This window comes from Moschus berezovskii, chromosome 19 (assembly GCF_049115385.1).
Source record: "Moschus berezovskii isolate FMDL1 chromosome 19, NW_MosBer_1.0, whole genome shotgun sequence".
Taxonomy (NCBI): domain Eukaryota; kingdom Metazoa; phylum Chordata; class Mammalia; order Artiodactyla; family Moschidae; genus Moschus; species Moschus berezovskii.
Window position 1 is genome coordinate 30,275,441 of NC_142478.1, and position 19,012 is coordinate 30,294,452.

Here is a 19,012-nt window from a genome sequence, read left to right on the forward strand (position 1 = left end):
AACACAATCAGGTTTAAGTTTTAAAAGATTCACTCTGTCTGCTGTGAGGCATTAACATTCAGGGATTGGTGGTGGTAGAGTTTAAAGGATCTATGGGGAGGAGGTTAAGCAGTTCTCCAGAGGAGATTAAGGCTTCCTTGGACTCAGGCATTAGTAGTAGAGACTTAAGAAAGTACAAATGTTTTCGTACTTTAAGAGCAAGCCACCAGTATTTTCTGATGGACTGGATGGAAAGCATGAAAGAAAGTATGAGCTAAGCATGACAACTCTCAGGCTTTTCACGTGAATAAATGGATGAAGAGAAATAACATTAAGTGAAGAAATCGAGAGAAGGAATACATTTTGGGAAAAGGCAATCGAAATTTCTTTTTTAACATGGGGTCTTGGATGCCTTTTATAAATCTTATTCAGTGGATTTATCACATAAATAAAGCTGAAGATTTAACTTATTAAGATACTCCAAGCTAGGCTTCAACAGTACGTGAAATCGAGAACTTCCAGATGGTCAAGCTGGATTTAGAAAAGGCAGAAGAATCAGGGATCAAATTGCCAACATCTGATGGATCATAGAAAAAGCAAGGGAATTCCAGAAAAACATCTACTTCTGCTTCATTGACTACACCAAAGCCTTTGACTGTATGGATCACCACAAACTGTGGAACATTCTTAAATAGATGGGCATACCAGACCACCTGACATGTCTCATGAGAAATCTGTATGCAGGTCAAGAAGAACAGTTAGAACTGGACATGGAACAACAGACTGGTTCCAAAACGGGAAAGGAGTACGTCAAGGCTGTATATTGTCACCCTGCTTATTTAACAGAGTATGTCATGCAAAATGCTGGACTGGATGAAACACAAGCTGGAATCAAGCTTGCCAGGAGAAATATCAATAACCTAAGATATGTAGATGATACCACCCTTATAGTAGAAAGTAAAGAGAAAATAAAAAGCCTCTTGATGAACGTGAAAGAAGAGAGTGAAAAAGCTGGCTCAAACACAACATTCAGAAAAATTAGATCATGGCATCCAGTCTGATCACTTCAAGGAAAATAGATGGGGAAAGAAAGTAAACAGTGACTGACTTTCTTTTCTTGGGCTCTAAAATCACTGAAGACAGTGACTGCAGTAATGTAATTAAAAGATACTTGCAGTTGACTCACTGGAAAAGACTCTGATGCTGGGAAAGGTTGGGGGCGGGAGGAGAAGGGGACGACGGAGAATGAGATGGCTGGATGGCATCACCGACTCTCTGGACATGAGTTTGAGTGTACTCCGGGAGTTGGTGATGGACAGGGAGGCCTGGCGTGCTGTGATTCATGGGGTCGCGGAGAGTCGGACACGACTGAGCGACTGAACTGAACTGAACTGAACTGAACTGCTCCTTAGAAGAAAAGCTGTAACCAACTTAGACAGCATATTAAAAAACAGAAGCATTAAAGGTCTGTCTAGTCAATGCTATGGTTTTACCAGTTGTCATGTATGTATGTGAGAGTTGGACCATAAAGAAAGCTGAGTGCCAAAGAATTGATGCTTTTGAACTGTGGTGTTGGAGAAGACTCTTGAGAGTTCCTTGGACTGAAAGGAGATCAAACCATTCAATTCTAAAGGAAATCAGCACTGAATATTCATTGGAAGGACTGATGCTGAAGCTGAAGCTCCAATTATTTGGTCACCTGATGTGAAGAACCGATTCACTGGAAAAGACCATGATGCTGGGAAAGATTGAAAGCATGAGGAGAAGGGGACAACAGAGGATGAGAAGGTTGGATGGCATCACCAACTCGATGGACATGAGTTTGAGTAAACTTCGGGAGTTGGTGATGGACAGGGAAGCCTGGCATGCTGCCATCCATAAGTCACAAAGAGTTGGACATGACTGAGCAACTGAACTGAACACTAAGATATCTATTATTACAGATTTTTAAAGAAAGTGAGACAGCAAAAGAGACACAGATGTATAGAACAGTCTTTTGGACTCTGTGGGAGAGGGCCAGGGTGGGATTATTTGGGAAAATGGCATTGAAACTTGTATATTATCATATGTGAAATGAATTGCCAGTCCAGGTTTGATGCATGATACAGGATGCTTGGGGCTGGTGCACTGGGATGACACAGAGGGATGGAATGGGGAGGGAGGTGGGAGAGGGGTTCAAGATGGGGAACACATGTACACCCGGGGCAGATTCATGTCAATGTATGCCAAAATCAATACAATATTATAAAGTAATTAGCCTCCAATTAAAATAAATAAATTTATATTTTTTTAAAAAAGTACTACAAACGTGGATTTAAGGAATTAGTTTTAAACACAGTCATTATAGGAAAGTTAACACTTTATTATGTTAACACTTTATTAATGTTACTAAAAATAACATTCTATTGTGACATAACAACTTATATAATTTATTAATTAACTCGATAAATGTGCTACTCTAAGCTAGACATTATATTATCTCCCAGTATGTCTAATGTGAGCAAAACTGATCAAGAATCTCTCTGCTAGAATTTAGAATCTAGTGACAAAGACACACAAACACTGATTAGCCTCTTTGATAAAAGTTTTTGAGACTCTCTGTGAACTGCTTATAGTGAGAACAGTTCTTCCTTGAGTGGAAGGGAAAGTCTTCCTTGAGGAAAAATGGAGAATAATTTGGAGCTACCACAACATGTAGGAGTGAGAAGGAGAAGGCTGATTCTGGGAGAACGTCAAGGAACAAAATAGGATCTTCTCACTGACAAAATTAGAAAAGTTCGTGTCTAAAGCAGAGTCTCTTGATATTGAATAAGAGAGAGGTATTTTAGTACATGAATTTAGTTTTGCTAAAAGGGTCTGTACTGAAACTAGGTGGTAAAATATTTAAGGATAGATTCAGAGAAGAAAGAATCAAGAGAATATTAATAAATGTTGAAAGAGAATGCAAGTGAAAGTGGCTATTGCTGTAATTTTGCCTGGAGTGCAGTGTGTTTCTTACTTCCTTATAGGTGAAAATGTAATGCTCAATTTAGTACACTTTGCAGAGTAAAACCCAAAATATGATGACAGGGGCCCCTTAATATTTCTTTTTAAAAGTGTATTCCCTTGGTCCTTGAAACCTTGCTATAAAATTACTAATTAATATTTGGCAAGGAATTTGGGAAGGTATGTATTCCCAGACATGCCATAAAACATCTTGGTTACGATGTAAAATCAAGGCTACAGTACACCCATTAAAAGGATTTATAACTATGTTTTAACTTAGAGTGGTGATGGAAAGAACACCAGACAGCTGTTAAGGGGTTGAGAGCAGAAAATATGCTCTACTATTCATCAAAAAAGAAGGCACTGGGGATACAGAATTTGTTTTAAGTTGCTGAAAGAAGTTGAAGAATTAAACGAGCTTGGAATTGATATTTTTAAATTGGAACATACTTTGTGATTCAACAGAAAATCTAATATGATGAAACTCTCAAGAACATTTGCAACAGAGATGCTTACTCGTGAAACAATGATTGCATTACATTTGATATTATAATATAGAACACTAAATTTGGAAGCAGTTTACACACAAAAAGGATTTTTAAACAGAGAGTCATTCATTGATATCAGGATAGACAGATACAGCTTGGAGCCTTTAATATGTAATCTAAGTGTCACTTTCAAACTCCAGTGGTTGCCTATCAAATGAATTACTTGGTTTAAGAATAAAGATATGTTACAAAACAGAGCATCAAATGCATTATAAAATTTTACTCGGGAACTTATCATCTATAGGTGTAAAAATGTGACCATAAATGTTTATGCAGACAAATTATATGTATACTCATGCACATATTGGTTGGATTTCACACAGGTTGCTTTTCTGTGCCATCTGAAATATCATAATCATCCAAACATTAAGTTCTCAAATTTCAAAGATTAGCATCAATTAGGAAAGATGAGATTTTAAGAAACATAGTTTTTAATATTTTTAAAATATAGAATTAGGAAGAAAATATTACTTTGCTAGTAATTTCCCAATGTAAGATTCAGTTCATTTCAGTTGCTCAGTCATGTCCGACTCAGGGTGACAATATATAGCCTTGATGCACTCCTTTCCGGATTTGGAACCAGTCTGTTGTTCCATGTCCAGTTCTAATTGTTGCTTCTTGACCTGCATACAGATTTCTCAGGAGGCAATTCATGATTATGAGCTTCTAAATGTGAAGGAATTTTCATACTTTTGTTTAGTTGCTAAGTCATGTCCAACTCTTTTGAGACCCCATGAGCTATATAGCCCACCAGGCTCCTCTGTCCATGGGATTTCCCAGGCAAGAATACTGTAGTGGGTTAACATTTCCTTCTCCAGGGGATCTTCCTGAACCAGGGATTGAACTTGTGTCCTGAATTGACAGGCAGAATCTTCACCACTGAGCCATCTGAGAAGCCCACCATACTGTGACTACCACTACAACAAGAACCAACACTACCACCGCTAACATCACTGCTACTGCCGTCATTCTTATGTCAGTAACACTATTAGTAATTATAATAGGAAGCACTTGAGTGTTCAGTGTATATTAGACAGTAAGCCAAACTTTTTAAGTATGTTGTACGATTTATTTCTATAATAACTATATTGGGTAGAGATTATTAGTATTCTCATTGTACAGGTAAATAAACATGCCCCAGGTCACAAGGCTAGTGAGAGCAAAGACAGTATCTAAACCCAAAACTGTGTGTTAACATACTCCACACTTTTTACTCTAGGGGAGGGATGAAATTTTCATTCACAGACAACTGTCGAGAAGACACATACCTCCTATTTTATGATTTAAATTAAAATACAGACAGAAAACAGAAGAGGCTAAATCAAAGTATTAATAAAATATTTTGAAGTTTTGCTTTTAAGTAAATTTTGCTGAATGATTTCTTCTTATAATCAGAGTTAATAAGTATCCAAAAAGAAAAACACATTACTCTCTCTGTATTAAAATGTCATGAGCAGCCGAGGGGAAGTTTAATCAATATACTGGTTTTGCCATACATTGACATGATCCACCCCAGGTGTACATATGTTCTCCATCCTGAACCCCCCTCCCACGTCCCTCCCCATATCATCCCTCTGGGTCATCCCAGTGCACCAGCCCCGAGCATCCTGTATCATTGCACCGAACCTGGACTGGTGATTCATTTCACATATGATAATATACTTGTTTCAATGACATTCTCCCAAACCATCCCACCCTTGTCCTCTCCCACAGAGTCCAAAAGACTGTTCTATACATCTGTATCTCTTTTGCTGTCTCGCATACAGGGTTATCGTTACCATCTTTCTAAATTCCATATTAGTTACAGTCTTTACAGACATTCTAAAGCTAATTTTAGTTAGATTTCCTCCTGCAAGAGTACCAAAATACAACTAGTTTTTGAATAACTATTGACAGGAGGATGCTGGAATCTACCAAAACTAGATACCCCACATTTAAAGACATAGGAGAAGCCACAATGAGATGGCAGGAGTGGCACAATCATGATAAAATCAAATCCCATACCTGTTGGGTGGGTACTCCACAAACTGGAGAACAATAATACCAAAGAAGTTTTCCCACTGTTGTAAAGGTTCTGAGCCCCCAATCAGGCTTCCCAGCCTGAGGATCTGGCAAAGGGACCAGGAATCCCCAGAGAATCTGACTTTGAAGGCCAGCGCAATTTGATTACAGTACTTCCACAGGACTGGGGAAAACAGTCTCCACTCTTGGAGGACACAAAGAAATTTGTGTGAGCCCCAGGACACAGAAGAAAGGAATAGGAACCCCACAGGAGAATGGAACAGAGCTACCTGCTCATGTTGGAAGGTCTTCTGTGGAGCTTTGGGTAGGAAATGGCTGATTCAAGGACAGGGAAACTGGTAGCAGCAGTCCTGAGAGTTTATCTTTGGTGTAAGCCCTCTTGGGGATCATGATTAGCCCTACTATAGAGCCTGAAGACTCGGGGGTTGGGTTGCTTCAGGCCAAACAACTAACTGGGAGGGAGGACAGCCTCACCCATCAGCAGACAATTGGATTGAAGTTTTACTGTGCACCATCCTGCTCACCAGATCAAGACCCAGTTTTTCATTCTCATCAGGAAGCTTGCACAAACATCTTAGCCTCATCCACTAGAGGACAGAAGCAAGAACCACAATCCCACGGCTGCCAGAATGAAAACCACATTACAGAAAATTAATCAAAAAGAAAAGGCAGATGGTTATGTCCCAGAGGAAGGATCAAGATAAAATCCCAGGAAAACAACTAAATGAAGTACAGATAGGCAACCTTCCAGAAAAGAAAGAATTCAGAATAATGATAGTGAAAATGATCCAGGATCTTGGTAAAAGAAAAGAGAAGATGCAAGAAATATTTACCAAAGACCTAGAAGAACTAAAGCACAAACAAACAGAGATGAACAATACACCAGAAGGAATCAACAGCAGAATAACTGATGCAGAAGGACAGACGAGTGACCTGGAAGACTGAATGATGGAAATAACTGCCTAAAGATGGAATATAGAAAAAAAGAATGGAAAAAAAAAAAGAAGAAGACAGCATAAGAGACCTCTGGGACAACATTAAATGCTCCAACTTTCATATTATACAGGTCGCAGAAGGAGAAGAGAGAGAGAAAGGACCTGAAAAAATATTTGAAGAGGTAATAGCTGAAAACTTCACTAACATGGGAAAAGAAATAGTCAACCAAATTCAGGAAGCACAGAGAGTCCCAGGCCACATAAACCCAAGGAAGAATACACCCAGAAACAAAACTTAAACTGACAAACTATTAAAAGCAACAAGATAAAAATGACAAAATAACAAACAAGGGAACTCCCATTAGGTTACCAGCTGATTTTCTCAACAGAAACACCACAGAGCAGAAGAGAATGGCATGATGTATTTAAAATGATGTAAAGGGAGAAATTGCAACCAAAAATACTCTACAGAGCAAGACTCTTGTCCAGATTTGATGAATAAATCAAAAGTTTTCCAGATAAGCAAAAGTTAACAGAATTCATCACCATCAAACTAGTTCTATAACAAATGCTAAAGGAACTTCCCCAGTTAGGAAACACAAGAGAAGGAAAAGACTTACACAAAATAAACATGAAACAATTAAGAATATGGTAATAGGATCATACATATTGATAATTAACTTAAATGTAAATGGTTTAAATGCACCAACCAAAAGATGTAGACTGGCTGAGTGAATGACAACATGTGCATGTATTCATTTCCACTTACCACAACGCTGTGCTTAACCCCCAAATTGTATGTAATTATTTTATATTGTTAGGCTACTCATGTTCCCATTATGGCTTGTAATTATAATTATCTTTCATTTTTTGTCTTGCAATTTGATTGTTAAAACTGATAAACATATGTAGCTATTGTGATTAAGAAATTATTATCCATTTAATTATAAGTTGGAATTAAGCAGTCTCTAAAATCACTGCAGACATGAAATTAAAAGACTCTTGCTCCTTGAAAGAAAAGCTATGATAAACTTCAATTCAGTTCAGTCGCTCAGTCGTGTCCAACTTTGCAACCCCATGAATCACAGCATGCCAGGCCTCCCTGTCCATCACCAACTCCCGGAGTACACTCAAACTCACCTCCATCGTCAGTGATGCCATGCAGCCATCTCACTCTCTTTCATCCCCTTCTCCTCCTGCCCCCAATCCCTCCCAGCATCAGAATCTTTTCCAGTGAGTCAACTCTTCGCAAGAGGTGGCCAAAGTATTGGAGCTTCAGCTTTAGCATCAGTCCTTCCAATGAACACTCAGGATTGATCTTCTTTAGAATGGACTGGTTGGATCTCCTTTCAGTCCAAGGGACTCTCAGGAGTCTTCTCCAACACCACAGTTCAAAAGCATCAATTCTTCGGCGCTCAGCTTTCTTCACAGTCCAACTCTCACATCCATACATGACCACTGGAAAAACCATAGCCTTGACTAGATGGACCTTTGTTGGCAAAGTAATGTCTCTGCTTTTTAATATGCTATCTAGGTTTGTCATAACTTTTTAGACAGTGTATTCAAGAGCAGACACATTATTTTTCCAACAAAGATCCATATAGTCAAAGCTATTTTTTTTTCAATGTTCATGTACAGATGTGAGAGTTGGATCCTAAAGAAGGCTGAGCACCGAAGAATTGACTCTTTTGAATTGCAGTGCTAGAGAAGACTCTTGAAAGTCTCTTGAGAGGAAGGAGTTCAAACCAGTCAATCCTTAAGGAAGTCAACCCTGAATATTAATTGGAACAAATGATGCTGAAACTTCAATACTTTGGCCACCAGATGCGAAAAGCCAACTCATTGAATAAAACCCTGATGCTGGAAAAGATTGAGGGCAGGAGAATAAGGGGGTGACAAAAGATAGGATGGTTGAATGGCATCACCGACTTAATGGACATGAGTTTGAGAAAAGTCCAGGAGATAGTGAAGGACAGAGAAACCTGCCATGCTGCAGTCCATGCGGTCACAAAAAGTCATACATGACTTAGCAAATGATCAACAACAATTTGTTTAACACTTTGTGTTATGATAGGTCAACAGAAAATAATAGAATTCTATATCACTGAAACTACCATTTAATAGAAAGAACAGATGCTATTTAGAATTATCTTGTAATTATTTTTTTTGAAAAATACAAATGCCCAGGTAATTTTTTTTCCTCCAAAGCTCTAGATGTGAGTCTAACGAGCAGCCATGTTTAAAAACAACTGGATTACATGATGATTTTTTTTTTACTTTTATCTAGTTTCATTTTTCTATTTCATATTCAGTGCTCCCATTTCATTTATGTTTTTAAATTTCTCCATCACTTTTTTGTTATTCTTTCTCAAGCTGCTATCAAGTGTAGCAGAAAAGCTTTGTATACATACATGTGCATTTAAACAGCATGTGTAATATATACCCACACAAACACATATATATTTTAGGAAATATGTGAATTTTTTCCCAGGTATAAATTTATGACATTTTGATTCCACTTGTTTGACTAAGTATAATCTAGAATGCTAGATTTCTAGTATATATTCAAGCAAAACTTGATACAATTTCATTTATTCTGGGATCTAGTATTATTGATAAAAATCTAGAAATCGTTTTATCTTAGTGTTTAAAACAAATTGAATGAGGTTTGAAACTTCTATTCCAATTCTGAGAATATAAAGAAATACTATGTTGTAAAGATAGACAATAAATTAACATGTGATATTATATTATTAACTAAAGTCACATTTTGCTTAAACCTCACAAAATTTTATACTAGTGTCCATTATCTTTTTTCATACCTTATTTCAGATTCCACATTGTATTTAGTTACATTGAGCAGTTTCAGCTGCATGCAACAAATTCTGATAAATCCTCTTTCCATTTTTATTCTGTCATAAATATTTTCTATTTTTCCTTGTTATGGCTCCTTAGATATACCCATCATTTAAAACTAGACATTTAATTTCCAAATACATGGTGTTTTTAAATTATCTTTGATATTAATTACTCATTTTGATATTAATTTCTCATTTAAATGCTTTTTTCTCTTCAATCACCCTCTGTTTCTTCAGTCTAACTTACTGAGGTTTCCAGTGGCTAAGTCAAAAATCTCTCTTGGTAAACATCACAATGCACTTGAAAATATGTGGGTTATTTTCAAATATCTTTTGATACTGATTTCTAAGAGAATTCCACAGTAATAAGGGACACTGTGTAATTTCAATATCTTTAGATCATGAAATTTTTGTACCTTATTTTATGTCCATAGATATGTTTCAGTGTCTCCTTGTTTATAGTCTATGGGAATTTGAATAGAATTTGTATCCTCCTGTTGTAGGATACAAAATGTATCCTGAAAACTGTATAAATCTTAATTATGTTGAATTGGTTTGCATTGCTTTTCAGGTCTACCATATCCTTCTACTTTTCTGTCTATTCATCTATTAATTTTTGAGAGTTTGATATTGAAACTCCAACTAAAATTATTTATCTACTTAAAAAATGCATGTAATACATAGTGGAACTATAGATAACTTTGTTTTATATTTTCCAACTCTCCTAAATATGCTATAATTGCATAATTTAAAAAGGAAAAAAAATTAACTGTAGCTAGAGCCATTTTTTAATGTGTCTCCAATTTAAGAAGGAAGTGAAGCTTAGGTAAGTAATCACAGGATACAGCCACATAGTAGTACTTCAGTGCTGACAGATCATGCCTCACTTTGGTACAGACCAATATAAATTATGTCTTTAGTTCCCTCGGCCGTCTTCATTAGTAATAATTTTTAGAAGGTCATATGACTCCCCTTAGTTTTAAAGCATATATTTCACAGCGCCCTTTCACAAATGTGATTGTCATTATGTGAAAGTCTTTGGGGAAGTTTACAGGCACATTCATTAAGTAACAGCTGAGGCCATTGCTGGTCCTGCTTATCTCTTACTTTACCCCCTGTTTGTAATATGAGTGTTGCTAGATTTCATTATGAGGTTTAGAATGTATATAATGAAATAATGGAATACTAGACTTTTGAGTCATACCATGCTTGGCATGAATATTGTGAAATTAAATTATAAAAGAAAACAAATGTTCAACTTGTTTGGTGTCTTTTATTTAATTATGTTTTTAGACTTTATTAATCATAGTTAAACTATTATCTCACTTTTATATAGTATTTATAAACTTTCACAAGAAAAGAAATTTGGGGCTCACGTATTGTTTTACTTGTTACTATAGGTTTTTGTCAATTTTTTTAAAAAGGTATTAAGTTCACTACCAAGTTGGTTTGAATATTTCCTACAATGTCCAAAATTTTTGTTTGAAACTTTTTACTCATACATCTTAACATAGCTCCCTAAATAGTCCCAGTTAACATTTGAATCCCACTACTTAATTATATTCATGTTTCCTTTTTTACCTTTGTATATCCATCTTGAAATAGTTTAGATAATCTAAATCATTATATCTTACATTAGAAACATAACTAAATGACTAACTTTTATGAACATTCCTATACAGATCTACCAGAATTAAAATTATCTAGTTTAATCTCAACAATAACCCAATAAAGTAGGTAGCATTATTATATCCATGATTAAACAGACTTCAGAACATTAAAAGGTTTTGTAAAGATCATATACTTATTGAAACAAGCAAAACAATCATCCATTAATTAAAATCATAGTTCTTTTTTGAAATATGAATATTAAACAGAAAATATCTCTAGTACTATTTACATCTCATGGAATATGATACTAAGCTAACTCAGTGGCAAGAGAATTAGATATGAAAAAGTTTCTTGATCTACAAGTGATTTACTGAGTGACTAAACTTTTTCAGATTTATGATGATAAAAACACGCTTGTAAGTACAATCGAGCAAATGATAAATTGTGAGACTCATAAAAAATAGCACCCAGCAAATAAAACCGATTCTTATTCAAGGAGATAGAACATGACACATTTTTTGTACTGTGTATGTTGAGGAATGAGCATGTAATACTTTGATGCTATAGTATCTACCTATCTACAGATAGATTCTTTTCCTACTTTCATTACTATGCCACAATGTGATTAAATAAACAATGTAGTACAGTTTTAAACATATTGGCTGGTTTGTATTAATGTTCAGCTCAGTTCAGTCGCTTAGTCATTTCTGACAATTTGCGAACCCATGGACTGCAGCATACCAGGCCTCTCTGTCCATCACCAACTCCCAGAGTTTACCCAAACTCATGTCCATTGAGTCGGTGATGCCATCCAACCATCTCATCTTCTGTCGTCCCCTTTTCCCCCTGCCTTCAATCTTTCCCAGCATCAGGCTCTCTTCAAATGAGTCAGTTCTTCGCATCAGGTGGCCAAAGTATTGGAGTTTCAGCTTCAGCTTCAGTCCTTCCAGTGAATATTCAGGTCTGATCTCCTTTTGGATGGACTGGTTGGAACTACATGTACTCCAAGGGACTCTCAAGAGTCTTCTCCAACACCACAGTTCAAAGGCATCAATTCTTTGGTGCTCAGCTTTCTTTATAGTCCAACTGTCACAATCATACATAACTACTGGAAAAACCATAGCCTTGACTAGATGGACCTTTCTTGGCAAAGTAATGTCTCTGCTTTTTAATATGCTGTCTGCTGCTGCTGCTGCTGCTAAGTCACTTCAGTCGTGTCCGACTCTGTGTGACCCCATAGACGGCAGCCCACCAGGCTCCCCCATCCCTGGGATTCTCCAGGCAAGAACACTGGAGTGGGTTGCCATTTCCTTCTCCAATGTGTGAAAGTGAAAAGTGAAAGTGAAGTCGCTCAGTCATGTTTGACTCGTAGCGACCCCATGGACTGCAGCTTACCAGGCTCCTCCGTCCATGGGATTTTCTAGGCAAGAGTACTGGAGTGGCTTGCCATTGCCTTCTCCGAATATTCTGTCTAGGTTGGTCATAGCTTTTCTTCCAAGGAGCAAGTGTCTTTTAATTTCATGGCTACAGTTACCATCTACAGTGACTTTAGAGCCCAAGAAAATAAAGTCTGTCATGTTTCCACTGTTTCCCCATCTATTTGCCATGAAGTGATGGGACCAGATGCCATGATCTTAATTTTCTGAATGTTGAGCTTTAAGGCAACTTTTTCACTCTCCTCTTTCACTTTCATCAAGAGGCTCTTTAGTTCTTTTTCACTTTCTGCCATAAGGGTGGTGTCATCTGCATATCTGAGGTTATTGATATTTCTTCCGGCAATCTTGACTCCAGCTTGTGCTTGTGCTGAGGTTTCCAAATTTGCTGGCATACTGAGTGAAACACTTCCACAGCATCATTTTTCAGGATTTGAAATAGCTCAATTGGAATTCTATCACCTCCACTAGCTTGTTCATAGTGATGCTTCCTAAGGCCCACTTGACTTCGCATTCCAGGATGTCTGGTGCTAGGTGAGTGATCACACCATAATGATTATTTGAGTCGTGAAGGTCTTTTTTGTTTAGTTCTTCTGTGTATTCTTGCCACCTCTTCTTAATATCTTCTGCTTCTGTTAGGTCCATACCATTTCTGTCCTTTATTGTGTCCATCTTTGTATGAACATTTCCCTTCAGTTCAGTTCATTTCAGTCGCTCAGTCGTGTCCGACTCTGCGACCCCATGAATCACAGCACGCCAGGCCTCCCTGTCCATCACCAACTCCCGCAGTTCACACAAATTCATGTCCATCGAGTCGGTGATGCCATCCAGCCATCTCATTCTCTGTCGACCCCATCTCCTCCTACCCCCAATCCCTCCCAGCATCAGAGTCTTTTCCAGTGAGTCAACTCATCGCATGAGGTGGCCAAAGTATTGGAGTTTCAGCTTTAGCATCAGTCCTTCCAATGAACACCCAGGATTGATCTCCTTTAGAATAGACTGGTTGGATCTCCTTGCAGTCCAAGGGACTCTCAAGAGTCTTCTCCAGCACCACAGTTCAAAAGCATCAACTCTTCGGCGATCAGCTTTCTTCACAGTCCTGTGAACAATTCCCTTCGTATCTCTAATTTTCTTGAAGCGATCTCTAGTCTTTCCCATTCTATTGTTTTCCTCTATTTCTTTGCACTGATCACTGAGGAAGGCTTTCTTATCTCTCCTTGCTATTCTTTGGAACTCTGCATTCAGATGCTTATATCTTTCCTTTTCTCCTTTGTCTATCACTTCTCTTTATTTTTTTGCTTTATGGTTTGCTTTTCTCCTTTGCTTTTCACTTCTCTTCTTTTTTGTTTTAATGTTCAGTTCAGTTCAGTCGCTCAGTCGTGTCCGACTCTCTGCGACCCCATGAATCACAGCACGCCAGACCTCCCTGTCCATCACCACTCCCGCAGTTCACTCAAACTCATGCCCACAGTGTCGGTGATGCCATCCAGCCATCTCATTCTCGGTCGACCCCTTCTCCTCCCGCCCCCAACCCTTCCCAGCATCAGACTCTTTTCCAATGAGTCAACTCGTCGCATGAGGTGGCCAAAGTATTGCAGTTTCAGCTTTAGCATCAGTCCTTCCAATGAACACCCAGGATCGATCTCCCTTAGAATGGACTGGTTGGATCTCCTTGCGGTACAAGGGACTCTCAAGAGTCTTCTCCAACACCACAGTTCAAAAGCATCAATTCTTCTGCGATCAGCTTTCTTCACAGTCCAACTCTCACATCCATACATGACCACGGGAAAAACCATAGCCTTGAATAGATGGACCTTGGTTGGCAAAGAAATATCTCTGTTTTAATGTTACTATGTCTTAACAAGAAAAACTGAAACTTGACTTGGATTTGTTTCAGTTGTTAGGATTGGAGGACTGTTATTATCTGGGATTCCATATTTTCCCAAGTAATCAGACATGTTTTTAGTACCCCCATTCTTTAAACTGAGGTGCACATGACTGAATATATCTTTATTTTTCATACTGGCATGCATGAATATTCACTGGAAGGACCGAAGAGCCAATCCTTTTGCCATTTGATGGGAAAAGCCAACTCACTCAAAAAGACCCTGATGTTGGGAAAGATTGAGGGCTGGAGGAGAAGGGAGGTGACAAAGGATCAGATGGTTGGATGGCATCACTAACTTAATAGACATGAGTTTGAGAAAACTCCGGGAGATAGTGAAGGACAGGGAAGACTGTCATGCTGATTCTATGGGATCGCAAAGAGTCAGACAGGACTTAACAACTGAACAACAACAATGATGCATGGTAGGAACAAGTGCACACTTGGGTATTCAAATGAATCAAGGTTTGACAGGAGTGAAGCTAATATAATCAAAGAGTATGCAGGACGAAATACTTAAAATAAACAATGTTTAATTAAGATTTTAATTTTAGATATAGGCACTTATATGGAAACTGTTTAAGCAAGAGGACTCAAGTTTGAGGTTAGTTTCATGGTAAACTTGCCTCATTAGAACAGTATACATATATATATCTTATATATCCATCTATGTACATCTTATTAGTAACAATGGATATTTTCTAATATTATGGCTTATGGCACAATCTGTAAAGATAAATGTTAGGTAGATAGAATAGGAAAAGAGTCCAGAATGGTGGTGGCTAAAATACAAGGAAGGGAAAAGCCCATGAAAATAGAACAAAGGAAGGTCTGAGGACCAGAGTGAGGACCTCAGGCAGAACAAACAGCACTCCTAGCTAGCCCAATTTACATAGGGCAGGCCTAGGGGGAGGAGAAAAAAACATATTTAAAGAGGAGCCATAGATGTTAGGGGAGTGTGTAAATTTCCTTGGTGCTGTCTTGTCACAACAGAAATTTGAAGTGACAGGCCAGCGTTACAGCCCTAGGACGGGCCAGTGTTACACTCATACAGACCAGTGTCACAGCTCTTGGGCAGACCAGTGTCATAGCTCTTGGACAGACCAGTGTCACAGCTCTCAGATGGACCAGTGTTACAGCTCTGTGTTACATCTCAGTTTTACTTAGAAAATAAAGGAAAATACAGCCTCAAGGCATGAGGGCATGACAACCCAAAAGATGCAAAGAGAAGAGAAGAGTGGTGAGAGAGAAAGACATCTGGCCCTTTGGCTCCTCTTCTTATAAGTTTTTGTCTCCTCCCCCTGGGCCTGCCGTATGTAAATTGGGCTAGCCAGGAGGATTGTTTGTTCTACCTGAGGTTCTCACTCTGGTCCTCTGGCCTTCCTTTGTTCTATTTTCATGTGCGTTTCCCTTCCTTGTCTTTTAGCCACTGCCATTCTGGACTCCTTTTTCCTATTCTAACTACCTAACATATTTAAGATCACATTGTTTTGTTTTTTTTTAATTTTATCTCTCCTAGTCAGTCACTATATTTACATATGCATTTATTTGTCTTATAATATTTAACATACCCAACACTTACTGTACCAGGCACTGTTCTATGTATTTTTATATTTATGAATTATACTGTGGAGCTGTTCTATCACCTATATAAAAATGAGAAAAGAAAAGTCAAAACAGGTCATCTAGGATTTGATGCAGTTTAAGACCAACTTAAATGTTTTGGGACTTTCATGGTGGTCCAGTGGTTAAAGAATCCACCTTCCACTGCAGGAGATGTGGGTTCAATACCTGGTGGGGGAACTAAGATCCTACATGTCACGGGACAGTAAAGCCCATGCACCATAAGTACTGAAGCCCAGTGCCCTAGGCCCATGGTCCCTAACAAGAGAAGTTTCCAGAATAAGAAGTTGGTGCATTGCAACTAGAGAGTGGCCCCCACTCACCACAAAAAATAGAGAAAGCCAATGGACAGCAACAAAGGCTAAGTACAGTCAATAAATAAGTAATTTTTTTTTAAATAATTGTTTCAATCTAAGGTTTAGAGATAGACATTGTTTTAGTGCAGTAATGCCCAGAATTTGATAATGAACATAGATATCTAAAGGAGAAAAGGACCCGTTAAAAAATGTATCAAAAGTGATATGTCTTGTAAGAAAAGAAGCAAGAAAGGAAGAAATGGAAACAGCTGGAAGAAAAGGAAGGAGAGGTAAAAGTACAAGAAAGTAATTATGAGTTGCAATGGAAAAAAATCTGCTATTACATACATAAAGGCTTTGCCAGTGTATTTTCACAGACTTCCAGACATATATTTCCACAGTGTAGATAATGTAAATCCAAAATATAACCTTGTCATATCATCAGCAATGTTTGGTATCATTCTTTTTTTTTAAGCCACTTTGACAGGCAAAAAGCAAAAACTAACTTATTTTTAATTATTATTTTTAAAGTTAATTTTAAATAAGTTTGAACACATGCACATAGATTTGTGAATTCACATTGTCTACCTCTTTAAGTTATCTTTTCATTATTTTTCCTCAGTGTTCTGAATGGTATTTGATGTTTTCTTAATTATTTGTTAAAATAAGAGAAGTCACACATCTTACATTTATGTTCCTTTTTGAATAATTTGACTCTATACTGTGCAGTATTTTATGGAACATAGTTTACAGTTTTACATAGCCACACCTTTCCCTATTTTTGCTGTAATTTGTAAGTTGGATGTAATGCCTAAAAAGACATTCATCTAACATGTGAATATTTGTTACTGTTTCATTCAACACATTTAAAGCTATTTATGCTTTTAATAAATTCAGTAAATTATTTACCAGTGGTTGAATTAGGGTTATAATTCCCTTTATCATTAAACATGTATTCAATTTTTCACAAAAGTAAATCATATTATGGTTAGATAAATACTACATAAAAATGTGCACATACACTTACTTGTTCACTTGTTTAAGCCCCTATTAATCATTCTATCAAACGGTAGATTGTTTTCCTAATCTATATTATCATTATATAATGAACTTTAACATTATATAGCAAATGACCATGCAACACACACACACGGACTCATTTATTTTTCCAAAAAGAAGCATTTTCAATTGTTTTTTATTTTTTTTTTTTTATAAACAGAAGTACTATTTGAAAGTAGAATACTATTTTCATTCTTTTATAGAGAAACGGTAATTTGGATTTTGGAAGCTTATATTTCTATATACTGTGCATAAATGAAATTAATGCAGTAAATTCAGCCTGAATATACTATCTGCCTAATCAATAAGTTAACTGAGTTGTAATATACTGTGTTTTTCATGTAACCAACCTCTCTATTAAGAGGGTTGCTTTCAAGAAATAATATACCCTCACACAAGAGGGTCATCTATGAAAGTGTGAATAATGGATTCTTTGAAAGGAAATATCAAATCTGAGATTGAAGTCAGTCACTAGCCTACAGAAGAAGCATTTATTTTTACCTTTGCAATCAGATAATGGTCACTGTTCTGAGGAAAGTACGAATTTGAAATAATCTATTTTCATTTCCTGAAATTCATACCTTTATGTGTGCTACTGATTTTCAGGTGACTAGTTCAATTCCACTGGATCCAGAAGTGTCAATTCTAACAAATTCATAACTCCAAGTGAACCTCAGAATACATAGGTCGAGCTCTAGCATAGAGTTTTCTTGAGGTTTTGATTAAAAGTGCATTAAATTAAAAGATTAAGTTTGGAAGAAGTGAAATATTTATAACTTAATATTTCTTTCCACTTATTTTGATTTAACTTCCTGTCCATCATTGAGTTGAAGTTATAGTCTTCATGTAGTCATCTTTATCCACACAATTTTTATAATTAAAAAATAGTTTAATAATGTTGCTATATAAAGAAAATTTTCTGACATGTTTTCCTATACTAGGAAAGCTGATGGTATATATATATATATAATGTATTAAAACACTTAGAATTTATATATACATATAAAATATATGTATATAAAATATATATACATATAAAATGGAATTAGATCAAATCTAATATTTTTCAGGTTTAAAAGTATTTGAAATTTCAATATTTGACCTCCTGTGCAATTTTCTCCAGGACTTTCTGTTTTATTATTTGGCTCATATAGACTAAAGGCAAATGAGACTTGTAATTTTGAGGAAATGTGGAATGTTATGAAGGACTGACGGAGAAGGCAATGGCAAGCCACTCCAGTACTCTTGCTTAGAAAATCCCATGGATGGAGGAGCCTGGTAGGCTGCAGTCCGTGGGGTCACTAAGGGTCGGACACGACTGAGCGAGTTCACTCTCACTTTTCACTTTCACACATTGGAGAAGGAAATGGCAACCCACTCCAGTGTTCTTGCCTGGAGAATCCCAGGGACTGGGGAGCGTGGTGGGCTTCCGTCTATGGAGTCACACAGAGTCGGACACGACTGAAGTGACTTAGCAGCAGCAGCAGCAGCAGGAAGGACTGATGCTAAAGCTGAAACTCCAATACTTTGGCCACCTCATGCAAAGAGCTGACTCACTGGAAAAGACTCTGATGCTGGGAGGGATTGGGGGCGGGAGGAGACGGGGACGACAGAGAGTGAGATGGCTGGATGGCATCACCAACTCAATGGAGGTGAGTTTGAGTGAACTGCGGGAGTTGGTGATGGACAGGGAGGCCTGGCGTGCTGTGATTCATGGGGTCGCAAAGAGTCGGACACGACTGAGCGACTGAACTGACTGACTGACAGCTACTGGGGGA